Raw genomic sequence first — 19,351 nt, 5'->3', positions numbered from 1 at the left:
CAGGACGTCATTTGCGTACAGGTAACATTTTCTTCTGTTGAGCCAAACCTTACTCCCGAGGTATTCTGGTTTTTCCTGACACTTTCAGCGAATGATGCCATAGCCAGGGTAAATAGCAATGGCAAAATGTGGCAAACCTGCCTTGTGCCTCTGCTAAGAGCAAAACTAGGGGAGGCAAGGCCATTCGTTACTGCAGAGGCCATTTGGTCTGCATAAAGAAGTCTGCACATGTCAATAAATTGGGGGAGGGGACCGAATTTATCCATCACCCAGAATAGGAAGGCCCACTCCACTTTATCACATGCTTTTTCTCCGTCCAGTGTCAGGGCGAACATGGAAAGGTTGTCTCTCGTGTCTATCTGTACCGCATTAACCAGAGTTCTAACATTTTCAGCAAAGTTGCTACTTTTAACGAACCCCATTCTGGCCCTCACATATAATCATCGGTACGACCTTGTCCAGTCTGCTCACTAGTGTCTGTGCTAGGATTTTGTTATCTGCGTTCAGAAGGGAAATGGGCCTGTAGCTGCTCAGAGCATCCTCCAGGGTGCCTGGCTTGTGGAGTAAAGAGTCAATATCCTCCTCAAATGGGAATTTAGAGGTGTACAGGACTTCGCAGCATTTCCTAAAGCGTGCGTTTTTATCTGTCCAAACCTGGTCATTGGGGGATCTATATGCAATGTGAGATAGGTGCCGCCGGAATTTGACAATCCTTGTTTAGCAGTGGTTGGGGAGTGGTCATGGAAGAACAGTCTGGTTCTCCTGAATATCAAGAATGTTTGGTCGTTTATCAACCTTTACAGTTCCACGTTCACGCCGTCTATTCTGTTTAAAGTTTCTGGTTACTGTGCTGATGTATAATTATAATGGAGACTGGCAAGGCTCACATCCAGTTGCTGTTGCTTTTCCTGGATTGTTTTGAGCCCTTGTCTATCAACGTTTTAGGCGTGTCCCATATTATTTGGGGAGAGGGGATGGGGTCTGAGGTCGAGTAGATTTGAATACATTCTTCGATTTATTTACATATTTCCTTGATAGTATATTATTCTTCCAGTAGCCGCCTGTCTAGGGACCAGAAGTTGCTTACTTTTTCGTCGGGATCTAGGATGAGGTGGATAACTCTCGGTGCATGGTCGAACAGCTGCATATCCAAGATCTTGACCTTTGTGATATGCGGTAGCAGGGGTTTAGAAGTGAGGAAGTAGTCGATTATGGAAAGTGTCTTGTGTAACTTAGAGATATAGGTGTTGTCTTTATACAGTGGATTTAGGGTCCTCCCAGGGGTCGATCAATTGATCCTTTGAATCTAAAATTAATCTCTGTTTGGCATTGTAGTCTGAGGTGGACATGCACGATTTGTCACAATTGGGGTCTTGAACCAAATCCAGTCACCTCCCACAATTATCTCCCCTGTCCTTTTCTCGATCAGGGCTACGATAGTGGAGAAGTGTTTCGAGTTAATGTGGGGTGGATTGTATACACTCAACAGTGTGTTTTCCCTTCCCTGGAGCTTTCCTGTGAGAAAGACGTATATACATTGGGGGTTTAGTTTCAAGTGTGTCCGTGGAGACGTTGATCCTTTTGTTTATTATAATTGCGACCCCCCCGGCTACCTGAGGAATATGCGGCGTGGAATACTTATCCAACCCAGTTCCTGTTAAGTTTGGTTGCTTGTGGCTGTGTAGTATATACACACGTGTAGTAGTATATGCACACGTGTAGCCATAGTCTTAACCTGTTTAATATGGTAACCTGTTTAATATGTTAACCTGTTTAATATGGGTTTTAGCAAAAGGTTGTATGTATGTTGAACTTCGTTTGCACCGTGCGTAGCCAACCGTGCTAATCAGAGCTGCGGGGAAGGACAACAAACTAAATAGGACAAAAATAAGTTCTAAAGAAATGAGTTGCCAATCTATATTATTTAAAAGTGCATAGCTCCAGTGGCTTCCTAATATCGGACGGAGCGTTCCAGACGGTCGCAGAAGCGCATCTGAAAGCGCGCCATGCGGTGACCGTCTTTGTCTTATGTCTCGCCAAAAGCTGCTGCGATGATGACCAGAGTTCGTGTGATGGTTTAACTGAAACTGAACGTTCCACGACTATTTTGAAGTAAAAAACTAAACCTGGTCAAGCGGGTTTCTGGCAACCCTAATCGTACCTGAAAAGCAATTGGGTCGACTCCCTGGTTTCATCTCACGAGCCGATAAAAAAACGTTCTCACAAGCGAAATGTTTAACTTAAGCAGCAATTAAAATCCCACGTGACATTTGAAACTTCGTCAAGCATTTTCAGGATGGAATCCGGGAACTCAGAATGACGGCCTCACCTCACCAGGCTTCTCAAATAGGGGTCGTGACCTCACTGGAACAACCAATCAGATTTTAGCTATATCTTCACGTTACAAATTAATTGGATCTGATTTTATTCGAATTGTTCTGGTTCAATGATTAACATTATACAAATATTACCCAACTGCTCATGGATATACTAGCCTGTAGCAGGATAGCATTCATATTGATTGTATTTATTAATGCTGTGGTGATGCGCCGATCGATTAGAATGAGCTTATGTATTGGGCGCCGATACGTTAACCGTGTCCACTTGCCGGGCACTGGTGGCTACGACTTATGTACGTGACCTGATGAAAACCCAGCACTGTGGAGGCACTTGAGGGTTGGTGGGCACACACAGAGGTGTCTGCACGTGGTATCTGGGCATCGAGGTGTCTGTCTCTCGACTTGTAACCGGGGTATGTCAGCAAGTGGGTTAATTTCTATCTGGATTGCATATGTGCGGGGTTTAAGTTTTTACCCTCCTCGCATGCGTTGGTTTCCTCCGAGTACTTGAGTGTTCCCCCACGTGGATACTACACGCGAGCGAGTGGATACTACACGCGCCTGAGTGTAGATTACATACATGCGCGTGTAGTAGTATATACACTCAACGCGCTTGAGTGTCGTGTACTCTGTAGGATATTACACGCGCATGGAGTGTATACGACTACACACGCATGTGTGTAGTAGTAGTCGTAGTATACACGACTACTAATGCTGTGTAGTATCCTACACACTCCGGCGCGTGAGTATAGTATACTAGTAGTAGTAGTATGCACACACGTATGTGTATACTACTACACGTGTGTGTACACTTCAACTACATGTGTGAATGTTACTACGACACGCGCGTGCGTGAATACTACTACTACACACATACCTGTCAACCACGTGTCAGTGCCTACCTTATTACAGACCAATTCAGACCTGATTGGTCAGCCCCGTGCCCCTCATGAATCTCAACTTTCATGCTACAAAGTCCCATCACAAAGGAGAAACACAAACAAATAGACAAACAAAAATATTTGTTCTGACCGTATTAAAACGGCTGTATGCCGTTTGGACCTGAAAACTCAATTTCCCTGTACAATAATATGGGTAAACCGTATGGGTTGGCATGTTTATGTGCACACGCACGCGTGTGTATACCACTACTATATAAGTGTGTGTATACTACTACAGGTATGTGTATATACTACTACACACGTGTATACTACTACACGCGTGTGTAAACTACTACACGTGTACTCTTTGGTTCTTTCTTTACCGAAAGAACCAAAGAGTAATGTATATATACTATTACTACTATACGCGTGTGTTTTCTACACGCGCGTGTTTGTATACTCTTACACGTGTGTATGCTACTACATGTGTGTATATTACTGCTACATGTGTGTATACTACTACAAGTGTGTATCCTACATGTGTGTGTAGGCTACAACTGCATGTGTGTGTAGGCTACAACTGCATGTGTGTGTATACTAAGATTACACGTGTGTGTATACTCCTACACGCGTGTGTGTATACTACTGTAGTGACTCACTCCGAGACGCCTTCTTTATTCCTACACGTCAGGGAACTACAGACGCCCTACATGCTTACACTCCAGTCGCACATCCATCTCTTGATGGCACTGCCTAGCAAGTACAGTTGACAGGCTGGCTAGCTAGCGGCGTCTTCAGGTGGTCGAGACAGCGGCGACGAAGGTGACGATCAGGAACACGGCGAGGGGGTTTCACTTCCAGCAACAGCCCCGAGCCCCCGTCCCGGGCCCCCTCTTATCCTCCAGGCGTGGCCTCACCCCGCACTGGCCATTCCCCCTTTCTAGAACCTACTAGCGGGTTCTTGGCTTCCAGATGGACCCCGGTCCTAGGCTTCCCTTTTGATCTCCTCCTGCTGACGTGTGTACTGCCCCCTGCTGTCAGTACCCCTTCCCGTGGTCAGACCGCGTTAATACACTATACTACAACTACACGTGTGTGTGTGTGTGTATATTACTACATGTGTGTATATACTACTACACGTGTGTGGATACTGCTACACGTCTGTGCGTGGAAACTACTACTGCACGTGTGTGTATATTATACGTGTGTATACTACTACTACACGTGTGTGTATGCTACTACATGTGTAACGTATCGACTTCAGACAATGACTGTAGGAGGGCTTCTCATTTATTTCTCGTTGACATACAGTTACGACTTTAATGAGACAGTCACTACAACGCATCTCTGACTGGCTGTATAGCTGGCTGACTATACAGCGACATGGCGAAGTTTGACTTTACAGCTGGTAGACTATATAGAGACTTAGGGGCCGTCCATAAATGACGTCATGCATATTTAGACGATTTTTGACCCCCCCCCCTCCCCGTCGTCACACGGCGTCACAAAAAGTCAGACCCCCTCTCAAATATGACGTCACAAAGCTCTGCTCCCCCCCCCCCCAAAAAAAAATAATACATGCTTCAAATCGCTTCGCTTTAAACTATTGTCATGCATATTTAATGTGGCGCTGCACTCTGATGTTGTAGGAGAAAACATTTATTAAAAGTCTATTTAATTAAGTAGAATGTGTTGTCTATATTTATTTAAAGTTGCGCATTTTGATGTGACGTCACATTTCTCAAACCCTCCCCACCCCTTCGTCACACATCGTCACAAATGTCTGACCCCCCCCCCTTATGACGATGCTAACTATATATAGTGAGGCAACCACATAGCGCCGATGAGGACAACGAGGAGACAGCAGCGACGATGATGACAAAGATGATGACGACGAGGGCCCCAAATTCCCCGCACACCCAGAACCCCGTTCCGCTTTCCCTCATATCCCCTCAGCGCGGCCTTGCTCCACCCCCGGCCACGCCCATCTTCCCGAAGTGTATCGCGGGTTCTAGTAGCTTCACCGATAGACCCCCTCTTTGACCCTTGGCCCAATTCTTCTCCCTCTTGTGGTCACTCCCACATACTTAGGCTGTGTGTTGTTTTACATCAGCGAGGAACACAATACTTGACGGCCGACGTCAAAAAGTCCCTGGAAGCAATGTTCCGCTGTGCCCATCACACCAACGATGCGACCTGCTCCCCCCGTAGAGCAGCAGGCCCATCGTGCAATGGCGGTGCGCTCTCATGCATGCCAGCTCACCCCACCTTCACTAAGCAAGCGGCTCCCCAGGCTCCAGACGTCGCAGCCACCTCTTCAATTGCGGGGTGGGAAGCACACCCCGCTCGCAGTCGCCAGGTTCCAGCGGCGACAATAGCGGCCGACGGCTACGTTGCAGCCTCTCCGAGAGTGAATAATCCAAATGACACACCAGGTCATTCATTCCGATCGATCACCCACGAGGTACCCGCATGCATCCTAACACGTCAGTGTGACATCATGTTGGGCATTAACCTTCAGTAGTTATTACACGTGGCGAATTGTAAATATTTAGTTAATAATTATAAGTTGATAGTTATATGTTAATATGTTGATTTGAAGCTTTCGTGACTGCAGGAATCCATACTCTTTGGTTCTTTCAGTAAAGTCACGTAGATAGAAAATTAATAGATCACGACATTTCGATCGCAACACAAGCGACCGTCTTCAGGTGAGAGAGAAAGCGACTGAAACAAGGTCTTATATAGGCCTGAGATGGGTGCAGCTTCAGGGTAAGAGGGCGGGGCTAGAGATGGTCTCCCTGAGGCTGTGGAAGTGGCTATTGCATTGTGAGAGATTAGCATGTCAATGCACGAGCTTAGTATGTCGCAGCATCGGTGACTTGACTAGTAGGTCGTGGCATCGGTGACTGTGCGAGACGGACATCCAGCCTGTCAATACAAAAACATCCAACCTAATAATGCAACTCAGAAAGTCAGCTACAATAGAAGGAAGGATGTAAACATCACAGCAGGTTAAGACTTTACCAGGTTAATCACGTCCTTCCAATATGATTGCTCAATTTGTACCCATCTTCTCGGTTGAAGTTGTGTCTGGCTTCATGAACAAATCTCCGATGATAGCCTGTGGGTTTGCAGAGTACCTTTGTTTTGGAAAAATCTCTTTCATGTGTGCCCATAGCGTTAAAACAATGATCAGCAACGGCAGAGGTATTGGTCCTACCGTACTTCAGATCTGCCTTGTGTTCGCGAACACAGTCCGAGACATGTTGTTTCGTTTTCCCAATGTAACTGCTGCCGCAGCCACAACTCAGTTTGTAGACACCAGGATATTGCATGTCAGGAATCACATCCTTTACAGATGGGATCAAATCACGGATTTTGTGTACTGTGTTGAAACGAACCTGAATCTTGTGTTTGTTTAAGATTTTGGAAATATTTTTGGTAAACCCTGCTATGTATGGCAAGGTGATGGTTTTGATTGTGTCCTCAGATAGTTCTCTCCCCATGGCTGGGGAGACAGGTTTGTGGATTGTACGGTCAGAATATCCATCCATCTTGAGGGCTTGGTGTACGTGCTCCAGCTCACTGGCTAGGTGGTGCTGGTCGGAGATGCAATGGGCCCTATGGTGTAATGTTTTGATGAGTGAATTCTTCTCGGCTGGATGGTGGTGGGAGTCAGGCTTTAGATAGACATCCGTGTGGGTGACTTTCTTGTAGACAGTGTCCAAACGACCCATCAGGTCTCTTCTCGATCAAAACATCCAGGAATGGTAACTTGCCATCCCGTTCCACTTCCATGGTGAATTTGATGGCTGGGTGTATAGAATTGATGTGGTTGAAGAATTCGCTTAGTGCTGGCTGGCCATGTGGCCAGATGACGAACGTGTCATCTACGTATCTCTTCCACAAGGAAGGACGTAGGATGTCTGGATGGCATCTGTCTCAAATTTCTCCATGAAAATATTCGCTACAACTGGCGATAAGGGAGAACCCATTGGGGTACATTCTTGTTTGTAGAATGTACGATTCCAGGTGAACTAAGTATTGGTAAGGCAGTGCCTCACCAAAGTTGGCACATCAGAATTCAGTTCCTGTTGGACCAAGTCCTCAATGGTTGCAATGATGTCAGGCACAGATACCTTGGTGAACATAGAGACTACATTGAAACTGACAAGCAAATCAACTGGAGACAGTGAGATTTATTTGATTATAGAAACCAAGTGAGCTGAGTTAAGTACAGCTGAGGTGGACTTGCTCGTGAAAGGAAGCAGGGTCTCAGGCAGAAATCGGGCCAGTTTGTAGGTGGGAGAGTTAATGGTGGAGACGATGGGACAAAGCGGGGTACCTTCTTTGTGGATTTTTGGAAGGCCATAAAATCTGGGTGGTCTAGCAGCAGAAGGTTTTAGAGAGAGCAACTTGGTTGGTTCGATTAGAGAAGTGGAGTTAGTGGTGACATTGTTGATTTTCGTAACCAAGCGGTTGGTAGGATCTCTATTGATTTTGGTATAACTACCATCCATTAGGTCCTGAATTTTGTTGTTGTATGTGGGTTTATCTATGATGACAGTGGCATTGCCCTTGTCGGCTGAGAGGATGACAATATAATTTCTCTGTTTTAATTGAGCGAGTTCAAAACGCTCGTCCTTGCTGATGTTGCTAACGGGTTTCTTAGCGTTTTTGAGGATAGCAGCGATTTCAGATCTTGCTATGTCTGCCGGGATGTGTCCTAAGCCTTTGAGGGCTACATCGACCTGGGCAATTATATCATCCACTGGGATGTGTTTAGGGGTGACTACGAAATTCAACCCTTCAACCCCAAATTCAAAGGTAAAGTCTTAACCTGCTGTAATGTTTCCATCCTTCCTGCAATTTTAGCTGACTCTCTGAGTTGTATTATTAGGTTGGATGTCTTTGCATTGACGGGCTGAATATCCTTCTTGCTCAGTCACCGATGCTGCGACATACTAAGCTCGTCCTCTTACCCTGAGGCTGCACCCATCTCAGGCCTACATAAGACCTTGTTTCAGTAGCTTTCTCTCTCTCACCTAAAGAGGGTCACTTGTGTTGCGCTCAAAACGTCGTGATCTCTCCATTTTCTATCTACGTGACTTTACCGAAAGAACCAAAGAGTATAGTGTGTTAATAATTAAATTGTAAACACTGCACTTATAGTTATTAGTATTCAGGCAAGCGTTATTATGGGTAAAGTGGTCAATAGAGTAGTAATTGTTAATTAATATAAAATAAAATAGTATGTCACTATGTGTATGCCGATGTACAGTATGCAGTGACAATTATCTGAACCAGTCCTGGGCCTACCCTAGGTCGACTCACCCCCAAATGAGTACCTGGTACGAAGTGTAAACATCGCCACTGGGAAGACAAAGGCGGGCGGGCGTGGTGCTGGCCACCCACCCCCTCCTGTGCCGTGTCTGCCTTCATAGGTGCTAACAGCACTTGCCCTAACAGTCTGTTCAGGCGATCGGGGGACCTTTGTCCTTGTGTGTATTCTAATTTTTGATGAAGTGACTTCGAAGAAACGTTTCGGTCCTGCAAGAATTAAAGTTTAACCAACAGACAAAAGCGGAAATTCACAAATCGCATGATGAATGAAGGCACTTGAACTTCCACGCCTTCCCATTTATGCCCCCCCCCCCCCCCGAGTGCCCCTCCCCCTGACCTCAATGCCTCAATTGCCTAGAACCGTTTTGCTGACCTCAATCTGCCAATGTCACTTGGGAACGGGTGCTATTAAAGAGCTTACACGGAACCATGCGAGTAATTATACAGCTTCAACTGTTAAAGTTTTACCCCTCTCGTAGCCAAAATGCATATCCGTGAAGAAAATGTTCTCAATATTAATGTAGGCCATAGGAATCATGTTCAATCAGCGTAATTGCTTTTCTTGTGCGCCTTTTATGAATGAAAAACATTTTAACACAGACACAGATCAGTGCACACATACAATCTGAAAGTCATAGCACATTACACAACCATTGCATAATCCCGGGTGCTCCTGAGGACAATGGCCCGAAGCCATAGCAATTCCTGAGGTCTCTGACACTTTGAATCTTGAAGACAAGACCAAGGCGAGGAATCTCATAGTCACGGCAAAGGCTGGAGGTCCCATAGCCAAGGTAAGAGATTCCAAATTTAAGTCCAAGACTGATATTGGATTCAAGGCCAAGATTATGGTCATTGACCAGTTCAGTGGCGGCTTCTCGGTTTGCAACACAGTTTGAAATCGTCCCATGGTCGGGACGAGTCTCGGATTAAAATATTTAACATTTTCGGATTTTTTAAAAGAACACCTTGAGGTCATTCTTTGTATTTTGGGATCATTTAGCAGACGAAATAATCTAACCTGTGTTTCTTGGTAGCAAAAATGGCATCACCAAATATCTCATGCTCCTATTGCGTTTTGTGGGAGAAGCAAGTCGGTGATGCCATATAAGTGATAGTTTATTCCTGGATGACAAAATCCCCGACCACCTTTTTGGTGTCCAGTCTGTTACACTGTTAAGTGCTATGAGCATTAAGGACAGTCCTTGACCTACGAACACAATTCGTTCTTGGGTCAGTTCATAAATCGGAACACAACAATGTGACGTATTTAAATGCCCATACGGTCAGTGTCATGAAATGTGTTACGGTTCAACAAGCTTATTAGGCTCTTTTACATTAGTTTTTTTTGTTGGTAATTTAATTGAGGTGAAGGCGTTACCACCCTCTCTGCTGTGAACACACCGTGTAACAACTGATTAGAATCAGCCTTCCAATGCCACAGGCAGTCCTCGACTGCATGTAACATCGTAAAGAAAATAATGTATAGTAAGTAAAACATAAAATAAACTAACAAATAGGAAAAAGAATCGGTTTTATCTTCACTTACCTTGAGTCCTGATTCTGGCTTGCTTGTCGGAAGAGGCTCAATGAGTCACCGCAATTGCCCACACACAGGGCACGCACACAAAGACACAAGGACAGACACACACGGGGCACGCACACACCCACACACATAAAACAAAAACATATAAGGACTCAACAACAACAACCACCATTCGCCACTAAGTGGCGGTGACATCACCACGACGCTTGTGCCAGGCTATGTGCACGTTGAGGCCACGTGAAGTGTCGAACGCTCGCTGCAGGAGGTCACGGAGCAGACCCAGGTGCCACGGGTCGACTGACTGAGATGACTGGCTGATACACCACCTGTGCCTCCTACTGTACCAACTTGCTGTGCTTTAGACACCCGGCGATCCGCTCGTTGTTGTGAGCGTCGCTCCTTCGCCCTCCGTTGTTGTTGGAGGGCGACTGCCTCCAACTGTCCAGTAGAATTATTCACGAGCCTCCTCCAGAGGCCGATCTTGAGACCGCTGGTACCAGTCATCGGCAAGTCCACTCAGCTCCACATCCTCCTGTACCACATCACTCCATCTCTTCTCTAGCCCGTGCCGCGCCCATTTAGCCCCTTCTATCCGTCCAAACAAAAGCTGTTTAGGCATGCGGTGGCTGGGCATGCGGGCTACATGATCCAGCCAACGCATCGGAGGAGCTCACCGATGGGACTTTGTCCAGATCTTTAAAAGATTTGTGAGCTTCTCACACAATCCCGCCTGGTTAACCCCAGGATGGATCGTAGCGCAGGCCAGCCTAAATGTTTCTAACCGGCGAAGATCTCCATTAGGGGGGTCCACGTTTCGCAAGCGTAGAGAAGGGAGGGCATGACTGTGGCCGAGAGGACCTGAAGCTATAGACCAGGTAACTTCCACACAACGTTACGTAACCAATGGAAAGATAATGCCGCTCAACTGATTCGGAGGGAGACATCTGCTGTCAAACCGGAGCCGCTCACGAGTACACTTGCCAGATTTTGGAAAGCTCTCCACTCTCTCCACAACTGCCCCATCACAAATTGGAAGTTGTGAGGGTGGAGTGTCCGATGGTCCAAAATACCCAGGCAGGTGCTTAGTTTTGGTGGGGTTGATGGTAAGGTCCCACCTCTTAGTGGCAAGCTCCAGGTTCAGCAGCAGCACCTCCAACTCCTCCTCTGAGTGAGCAGAAATTACCAGATCATCGGCATACATAACGTGGTTGACCAATAGGGAGCCATCCCTTGACCGCACCAGGACATCGATCAGCCTCCCATTGTATCTGTACCAGATGGAAATTAATCCAGTACAGCAATCGAAGGCTTCATAAACTACGTGGTCGAAATAGGTGTTAAATGTGGAAGCCAGAGGACATCCCTGTCGCACCCCAAGGTGAACAGGGAATAGCTCTGACTCCTGGCCACGTAGTTTTATTTGGGGCCGCTCACCATCATGAAGGTCCTTAATGATCGTGAGCAGAGAGTCAGGGACTCCGAAAGCACAAAGAAAAACCCAGAGCCCAGGCCTACCGATGGTATCATAGGCCTTTACCAGGTCAATAAAGCAGAGATGTAGGTCTTGTTGGAATTTCCTACACCTCTGCTGTAGCAGATGGACAGAAAATATGGCATCTGTGCAGGACCGCCCTTTCTGAAAACACATTGGGGCTCCGCAAGCCTCTCAGCATGCCTGGCTAGACAATGTTGAATAATCCTTGCCAAGACCTTTCCTGGCAGACTGAGGAGTGAAATGCCCCTGTAGTTGAACCCCCCCCCCTCCCCACCACGGGATTCCTCCAGAAGAAGCAGAAAAAGACTGCGGCTTGGCGAAGAGAGTGCTCACTGTGGAGGAGATGCTGCCATTCCTCTGTTAGAAGCTGGACCGGCAACTGCCTGGATCTCCGTGGAACAGAGGAGGTCTGGTGGACTGGTTCTGGCCTTATTAATCGATGATTAAATGACCTTCATAATACTGCTCAGGCCTGGGTAAAGTGGCGTGGTTGGAAGTCAGAGCTTTTCTCTGGTCACCTTGGGGTGCGGTAGGGATGTTGTCTGTCTGCCCCATTATTTAGCATATTTTTTTTACTATTAAGTTCCAGAAGCCTGCCATGGCTGTACCAGAGGAATTTCCCTTTGGTATCAATACAATAAAAAGGCTGATCAATGCCCAGCTGCTGTCAAGTGATGGCTCCCTTTTGGTCAACCATGTATGCTAATAATCTGGTAATTGATGTTCACTCTGAGAAAACAATGGAGACTCTATTCCTGATCTACAGCGTGTTACAAAAAGGTGGGGCCATACCATCAAGCCCCACAAAACAAAGTATCTGACTGGGTATTTTATGTCATCCAAAACTTCACCCCTCAACACACGTTGAGTGATGGGGTAGTTGTAGAGAAAGTGGAGGAGTTATCATATCTGAGAAGTGTCCTGATGACCAGTTCCAGTTTGGCAGCAGAGGTCTCGCTCGGAATCAGTCGATCGGCATTATCTTTTCATTGGCTGCGTAATGCTGTGTGGAAGATACCTGGCCTATCACTCCATACCAATCTTCGGGTCTTCTCAGCTACAGTTATGTCCTCTCTTCTCATTCTTGTGAAACGTGGACACCATTGAAGGAGCATCTGCATTGGTTTGAAACATTTAGGTTGGCCTATCTATGATCCATTCTCGGTTTATAAAGGCTGGATTGTGGGAGGAGTTCACAGATCTTTAAAATATCTGGACACAGTCCCATTAGTGAGTTTCTCCCCCAGGCAAGGCAGCATTGGCTGGATCATGTATCCCATATGCCCAGCCACTGCATGCCCAAGCAGCTTCTGTTTGGCCAGATAGAGGGGGGCTAAATGAGCACAGTATGGGCTAGAGAAAAAATTGGCTTATTTGGTCGAGGAATATTTGGAACTGATTGGACCTGCTGATTACTCGCACCAGCCGTGTTAAAATCGGGCCTTGCGCAGAAGGCTCGTGAAAGACTATTCTGGCCAGCTGGAGGCTGTTGCCCTTCAACAACAAAGGAGGGCGGAGGAGCGACGCTCAAGACAGTGAGCAGAGCACCAGGCAGCTAAAATGCAGCAAGTTGGCACAGTGTGGAGCACAGGTAGTGCATTACCAGTCGCTTCACTCCGTTAACCGTTTCAATCTGGGTCTGTCACGCGACCTCCCGTCAGCGAGCTTCGACACTTCACGTGGCCTCAAAGTGCACCTAGCCTGGCACAAATACTGTGGTTATGTTACCGCCACTTAGTGGGAAATGGAGGTTGCTGTTGTTCCTTTGATGGCATACTTTTGGATCAATGCAAAATAATACACTTTTTTTGAACATTTGAAATTCCGCATCTAAGCCCGATTTTCAAATGTTTCAAATACATACAATAAAACATTGGGAACACATCTCTATCTTATCTTATGGAGCTCCGTCAGCTTCAGTTGACACCTTTTAATGAATTCTCGCGTTTTGATAGTTACCAACAATTCTGTTGCCAGGTGTGCGAGATGAGGCTCCAAAAACACACCACACTTCAAATGTACTCAAGCCAAGTGATGGGAGAGTGGCCTTTAAAAGTAAGCCATTTCTGATGACTGGTTTTCAGAAACAACCTAACTGTTAATGATTTTAGGTACACCTAAGCCATGTTATAGTTCAAATAAATGCAACAAATCGGTCGCTATTTCTGCTCGGGTGTGTGGGGAGGAATCGGAGAATCAGAGGTGGCTCTGGAGACTTCAAACTTCTCGAGGAGCTATCATTTGTGAGAGGCACATAGCAGCTCAGTGGGCCCCCTACCTGGTCAAATAAATAAATATATAAAAATATGAACGTCGTATATGTGGATCGTGGCAAACCGGACAGTCGTAAATTGTAAACCGCCTATGTTTGCTACGGGGCAGTGACGTGGGCCAACGGTAGCGCGCTCGCCATTTGTTGGAGGTGTTCGTGGTTCGACTCCGGTAAGCTGCCCTGGTTAATATTGCACGTGTATGCACCAAGACATATGCACCGTCTGCCTCACGATAGATGGAAAAGATCCAGTGACGTCATTCGAAATGAGTAAGCCATTGCGTGCTAGCGTTCTGATCAAAATTAGATTTTTTTTTTACTTAATTGGCATTACACAAGGTAGTAATCATCAGTCCCTACTGGCAGACTCTTGCCTGCTTGCAGGCCAGCTGCTGAATCACCTTGTCCAGCACAGCTGCCATTGGGGGTGCCCTTCGAATGAATGTTCGAGGTGAGATGTGTGATTTAAGGCGCTTTGAGTCACTGAGGCGTATAAGCAACGGCATATCCATGCAAATATGATGACGATTATTAATGACTAGCCTTTTTCGCGTCCAAGGACGGGTGTATTTCAGTAAATCTGAAACTTGCAAGCGAACAGCAGAACGCGACGTTATATTCATTGCATCAATTCGTGTGCAATTTGTAAGGGCGCGGTGACACAAACTTATTTCATGCAAAGGTTATATTCCCTTGTTCATCATGACGGCCTTTTTACTTCTATGTCTCAATAGCGTTGCGGAGATCGCGTGACGTGAGGGTTCTGCCTTTGTAGTGAGGGTTGTAAGTTGACGCTGAGGAGGGAGGAGGAGGCGCCTCGGCCCCCATGTGGAGTGACGTCACCCACTAATTATTCATGGGGGGGGGGGTGTTCATTTGGAAGACGTCACCTCTGCATGATTATTAATGTGGGGGGCAGTTCGATGTGCAGTGACATCCCCTGCTCATGATTATTAATGAGGAGGGGTGCTACATGTGGAGTGACGTCAACCGCTCATGATTATTAATGAGGGGGGGGGGGGTCCATGTGACGACGTCACCTGTTCATGATTTTTAATGAGGGGGGATGGCCGACGTGGAGTGACGTCACACGCGGGACACACAGACATAGTTGGCTCATGATAGTAGAAAATTGTCGACATTGCGTACATTTGCACATTAGTGGGAGTCGTTGACACTGGGACCCTGTGGAGGAGCCACCACTGCCCGTGAAGCATCCAGGCCACGCAGCCTCCGTGCGTTTAGAGTACCCAGCTGCAATAAATTTCCGCGTGTTGATGACAAGCCACTTCTGTTGGGCTATCATTGTGATGGCCACGTGGCTTGTGAAAAAAGAGCTACACAGCTCAGTGGGCCTTTACCTAGTCACAAACAAAAAATAGTTCATACGAACGGCGTAAATCGGACCGTCGTAAACTGGAGACTGTGTTTTCTACAGGAGTCGTTGACGCTGATGTCCTGTGGAGGAGCCAACACTGCCCGTGACGCATCGCAGCCACGCAGCCCTCGTCTCTCCCCGAGCAACAACAAAGCACCACTCCGAGTAGAACACGAGGCAATCTGTCTCTGTGGATGGGGCAAAGGTCAAGGGACGGTTACGGGTTTCCATCCGTGGGCGTGTGGAGTGAAGGAGCAATGCGAGGAGCAGGACGAGCCGACTTGATAAGGCAGTCGTAAGAATGAGGATGTGGTGAATCTGTCGAGAGGTCACAAAGAGGTGGTCGGGATATGCGTGGCAGATAGAAAGTAGAGCTGTTGTTTTATTTAGTAGCAACCCCCCCACCCCAATCTCAAGTTGGGTTTCTCAACTTAATGGGCACTGAGTGGTGACACCTCCTGACAACAGCCCTGAGCCTCTGCTGCAATTGGATATTCCACATCACGGCAGGGATGAGTCCATCCACAGTGGTGATTGAATTACGATGTACAGGCGAGTTCTCCGCGTGTTGTTTGCACGACGCGAATTGGATATATGACGTGGTGAATACACGAGGGAGTGCATTGTCTATAACGCGGATTTCAATTGGGATATAACGCGATCGAGTGAACAGAACTACGTTGCGCGCGAGTAGGAATAAGCGGTCGTACTGCGGCCTCGGTGCAGCATCACCACACAAGGCAGTGGGATGCTGCTAGACACTTCTAGATGATACCCACGCGCCTCAGTCTTTGTTCGGCCTGCGTACGCATCTCACGTGTTATCATGGACTGTCCTCTACCCCTATATTATATATCATTTATGTATTATAACGCGATTTTTTCACAACGCGGCATTCTTCAGGAACACAACAACCACCGCGTTATAGGAGAGCAAGACTGTGTAGTCTCCAGTCGAAACTTGGGACAGCTGCTGACTTCCGATCAAGCGGTGTGTGCTCGTGTGGTTACTGTTCCCGTAAACTTTACTCATCGATTCCTCCACCCACGTTGAGGAGTCATCCACGTGGCGTTGAACCACCATCGACGTAGACATTTTTTTTTATTTAATCCGGGACAATCAGATGAGCCATGAAGCTCTTAACACACATATACAGTCCAAGCTGCTGAAAACACTCCCTCCGTCCGCTTCTTGTTCGGCTTGCGTATGCATCTCACGTGTTATCGCCTTGCTCTTATATTACATGTCATTTATTATAACGCGAATTCTCCATAACGCGGTGTCCTTCAGGAACGCAACAACTACCGCGCTAAAGGAGAACAAGACTGCTGCTGTGCATGGTAATAGAGCGATGGGGGATCCATGTGACTCTCGCCTCCACCCACTGAGGTGAACAGAGGTGAAGATACAACTCAGGAGGTAATCACAGAACAAATACTGCAGAGACGTCGTGCGACCTTCGTGATCTCATCTCAAGTATTCCGCCGTCGGAGCATCGACTGCCCACCGACCTCCGTGTCGCAGGTTCAATACCTCCCTCGGTACCCTGTCTTCCTGGACCGTACCACCGTGTCCCAACCATCACGACCACCTCTTCTACATGATATCTACAACCTTTTAGATGTTCCACAGGAGTCTGAACTTCAAGATTGCCTACCCGATCCTGTCTTAAAATTCAGAGTATTCTCCGCGTGCATCGATACTAAAAGGCCTAAATCACCGTAATTGTTTTTTTTTTGAGCCAAGGTGCCGAAGTGCAGAAACCGGTTTACACAAGCGGCTCGAGTCAAATCTCCCTTTACACTCGCTTATGGGAAACTGAATGGATTAACATTAGATCGTTCACCGAAATTGACTCAGACTCGTTGGCATTGCTGTTGTAGACGTTCTGGTTATCACTTTGGTGATTGTGACACTGCCGTCCCGGACACTTGCTGGCGTCCAAGCCGGGATGTCCGAGCGAACAGAGAACCGAGCCACCCTCGGACAGGCATCCTCTGGAGACCCCAACGATGTGGTTCGTGGCTACGTGGTCGGTGTGTGTCAGCACGCAGCACAATTCACTCACGGTGTGGGGATATATATAATTGTATAATTAGTAGCGAGAGTAATAAGCACACGGTGGGTAACGTCCCCTTCTCGTATCTGTCCCTCGGCATAAAAAATAATAACATTCAAATATCCTTTTGACACATCCCACTTGTTGCGGGTCCTTCTGGGAATGAATCTGTCCGCAGCCTCGCGTTCATGCCGAGCCAACTCGGCATGCGGGAAGGGGGCGGTATTGCCTTCGTATTTATTCGGGTGAGTGTGGGTGGGGAGGGAAGGTAGTGTAGTGGTTAGCGCTACGCTGCGTTACTAACCCGGCGACCCGGGTGCGATTCCCGCTCTCGACTAACACCAGTGACGATTATTTGAATTAGTCCTGGGCCTCCCCTAGGTCGACTCAGCCTCAAATGAGTACCTTGTGCGATGTGTAAACGTCGCCACTGGGGAGACAAAGGCGGCCGGGCGTGGTTCTGGCCACCCACCCCCATCGTGTGGCGTTCCGGCCTTCATAGGTGCCCGTTCACAGCACTTGCCCCAACAGTCTGTTAAGGCTACACGGGGAGGGGGAATTTTTGTCCCTTTTGTTGTGCGAGCGTGAAACCGCGTTTGGAGAGCAGCTCTCTCTCTCTCTACGTCTTAGCTCTCTCTCTCTAACCGCTCACTCGCTCACTTCGTCTGGCAAGGGAAGCACTGACTCAGGCCGGGCGTTCTCTGCCTGCCGGTGAGCGAGGGCGGCCAGGGTCTGGTGGACGTCGCCGCCAGGGTCATGAGTTTCAGGCTCATGGCAGTCAGGCGGCTGCTGTACGACCGGGAGGAGCTACCCTGGAAGTCGCCGGCCCTCGCCCTGCTGAGAAATGCAGGGGGTGCCTGGGGTACGGAAAGGAGCTCTTCCTGATGGACCTGAGCCTGGTCGATTACACCAGGCTGCCACGTTATCACCAGAGCCTCTTGGACGCGTGGCGGAGCTTCGAGTTGAGCAGAACACGCGCGCCCTACGACCTCGCGCAGTTCCTGAACGAGCCCTTGTTCTGCAACAACCTTTTCCAGGGAATCAGAGGAGAGAGGACCCTGGCTCTACGCCTCACATCAGCAGGGCTGCGAAAAGTCTTCCACCTCGTGCAGACCCACCAGCCCAAGTGGAAGACCGCAGCTGAGATCGCCAACACCGCAGGGCTCCGCTCCATGCTCGCTGGGGAGAAGCTGCTGCGGGACGTGCTCCGCACCATGAAGGAGCTGCGCCTTAAGCTGGAAGCACCGGGGGATGGTGGCGGCCCTCCCCCCTCCTCCTCTTTCCCGGAGTTGTGTTTCTCCTGCGCGAAGCCCCCCGGCCACAGCGACTCCTACAAGCTACTGAAGCTCCGAGGCTGCAGGAACGTGCCCCTCAAGAGTGCCCCAAACACAGCGCTTTACACGTGCTGCGTAAAGGCGCTGCATTCCCGGGACCTGGCCGACCTACCGGACACTAAATGGAGAGACCATTTCTCTCCCCTCATTGCAGCCGCCCCTCAGTGTAAACAAATGTACAAGTCTCCCGTAGCCAAACGCTGCGGTGACCTCCAGTGGAGGTTGGCACACTGCACGTTGCCATCGGCCGTGTGGCTCAGCCGAATCTCGCCAGGGGTAACAGACTTGTGCATTTCCTGCGGTGCCAGGGAGGATCTGCCCCACCAATACTTACACTGCCAGCGGCTCAAACCAATTTTCCGCCTTTTGGGAGACATCTTCAGGAAACTGGGGGTACCCTTCTACAACAGCAGCTTCGTATATGGGGTGCCTTACCTGGCTAACAAGCGCCATGACCTCGCCAACTTCGCCTGCGCGCAAGCGAAGATGGCGGTGTACAGAACGAGAAAAAAGATGCTGGATGGTGACACTGACGGCTGCTCTGTGCTTCCAGTGTTCAGAGGCCTGCTTAAGGCGCGGCTCCGGCTGGAGCACGCATACCACACACACGTTGTGGATGTGCACGTCTTCTTCGAACGCTGGGGAGCCGGAAAGGCCCTCTGCACCAGCGTGGACGGCACCCTCATGTTCACCTTCTGAAG

The 19,351-nt window shown here is 48.2% G+C and overlaps 1 protein-coding gene across 1 annotated transcript in view; it reads right to left on the bottom strand.

Moving 5' to 3' along the window:
* Nucleotides 1–11,800: 11,800 nt before the first annotated feature.
* LOC144937253 (transcriptional repressor protein YY1-like) overlaps nt 11,801–19,351 on the bottom strand; it is a 422,669-nt gene continuing 415,118 nt past the window's right edge. The window contains exon 6 of the mRNA XM_078864651.1: nt 11,801–11,811. The gene's annotated coding sequence lies outside the window, so the exon portion shown is untranslated. The remainder of the gene's footprint in view (nt 11,812–19,351) is intronic.

Source organism: Lampetra fluviatilis, chromosome 18, assembly GCF_964198595.1.
Source record: "Lampetra fluviatilis chromosome 18, kcLamFluv1.1, whole genome shotgun sequence".
Lineage (NCBI taxonomy): Eukaryota > Metazoa > Chordata > Hyperoartia > Petromyzontiformes > Petromyzontidae > Lampetra > Lampetra fluviatilis.
Note: the sequence above shows the minus strand (reverse complement) of the source record. Positions and strands in the feature narration are given on the sequence as shown.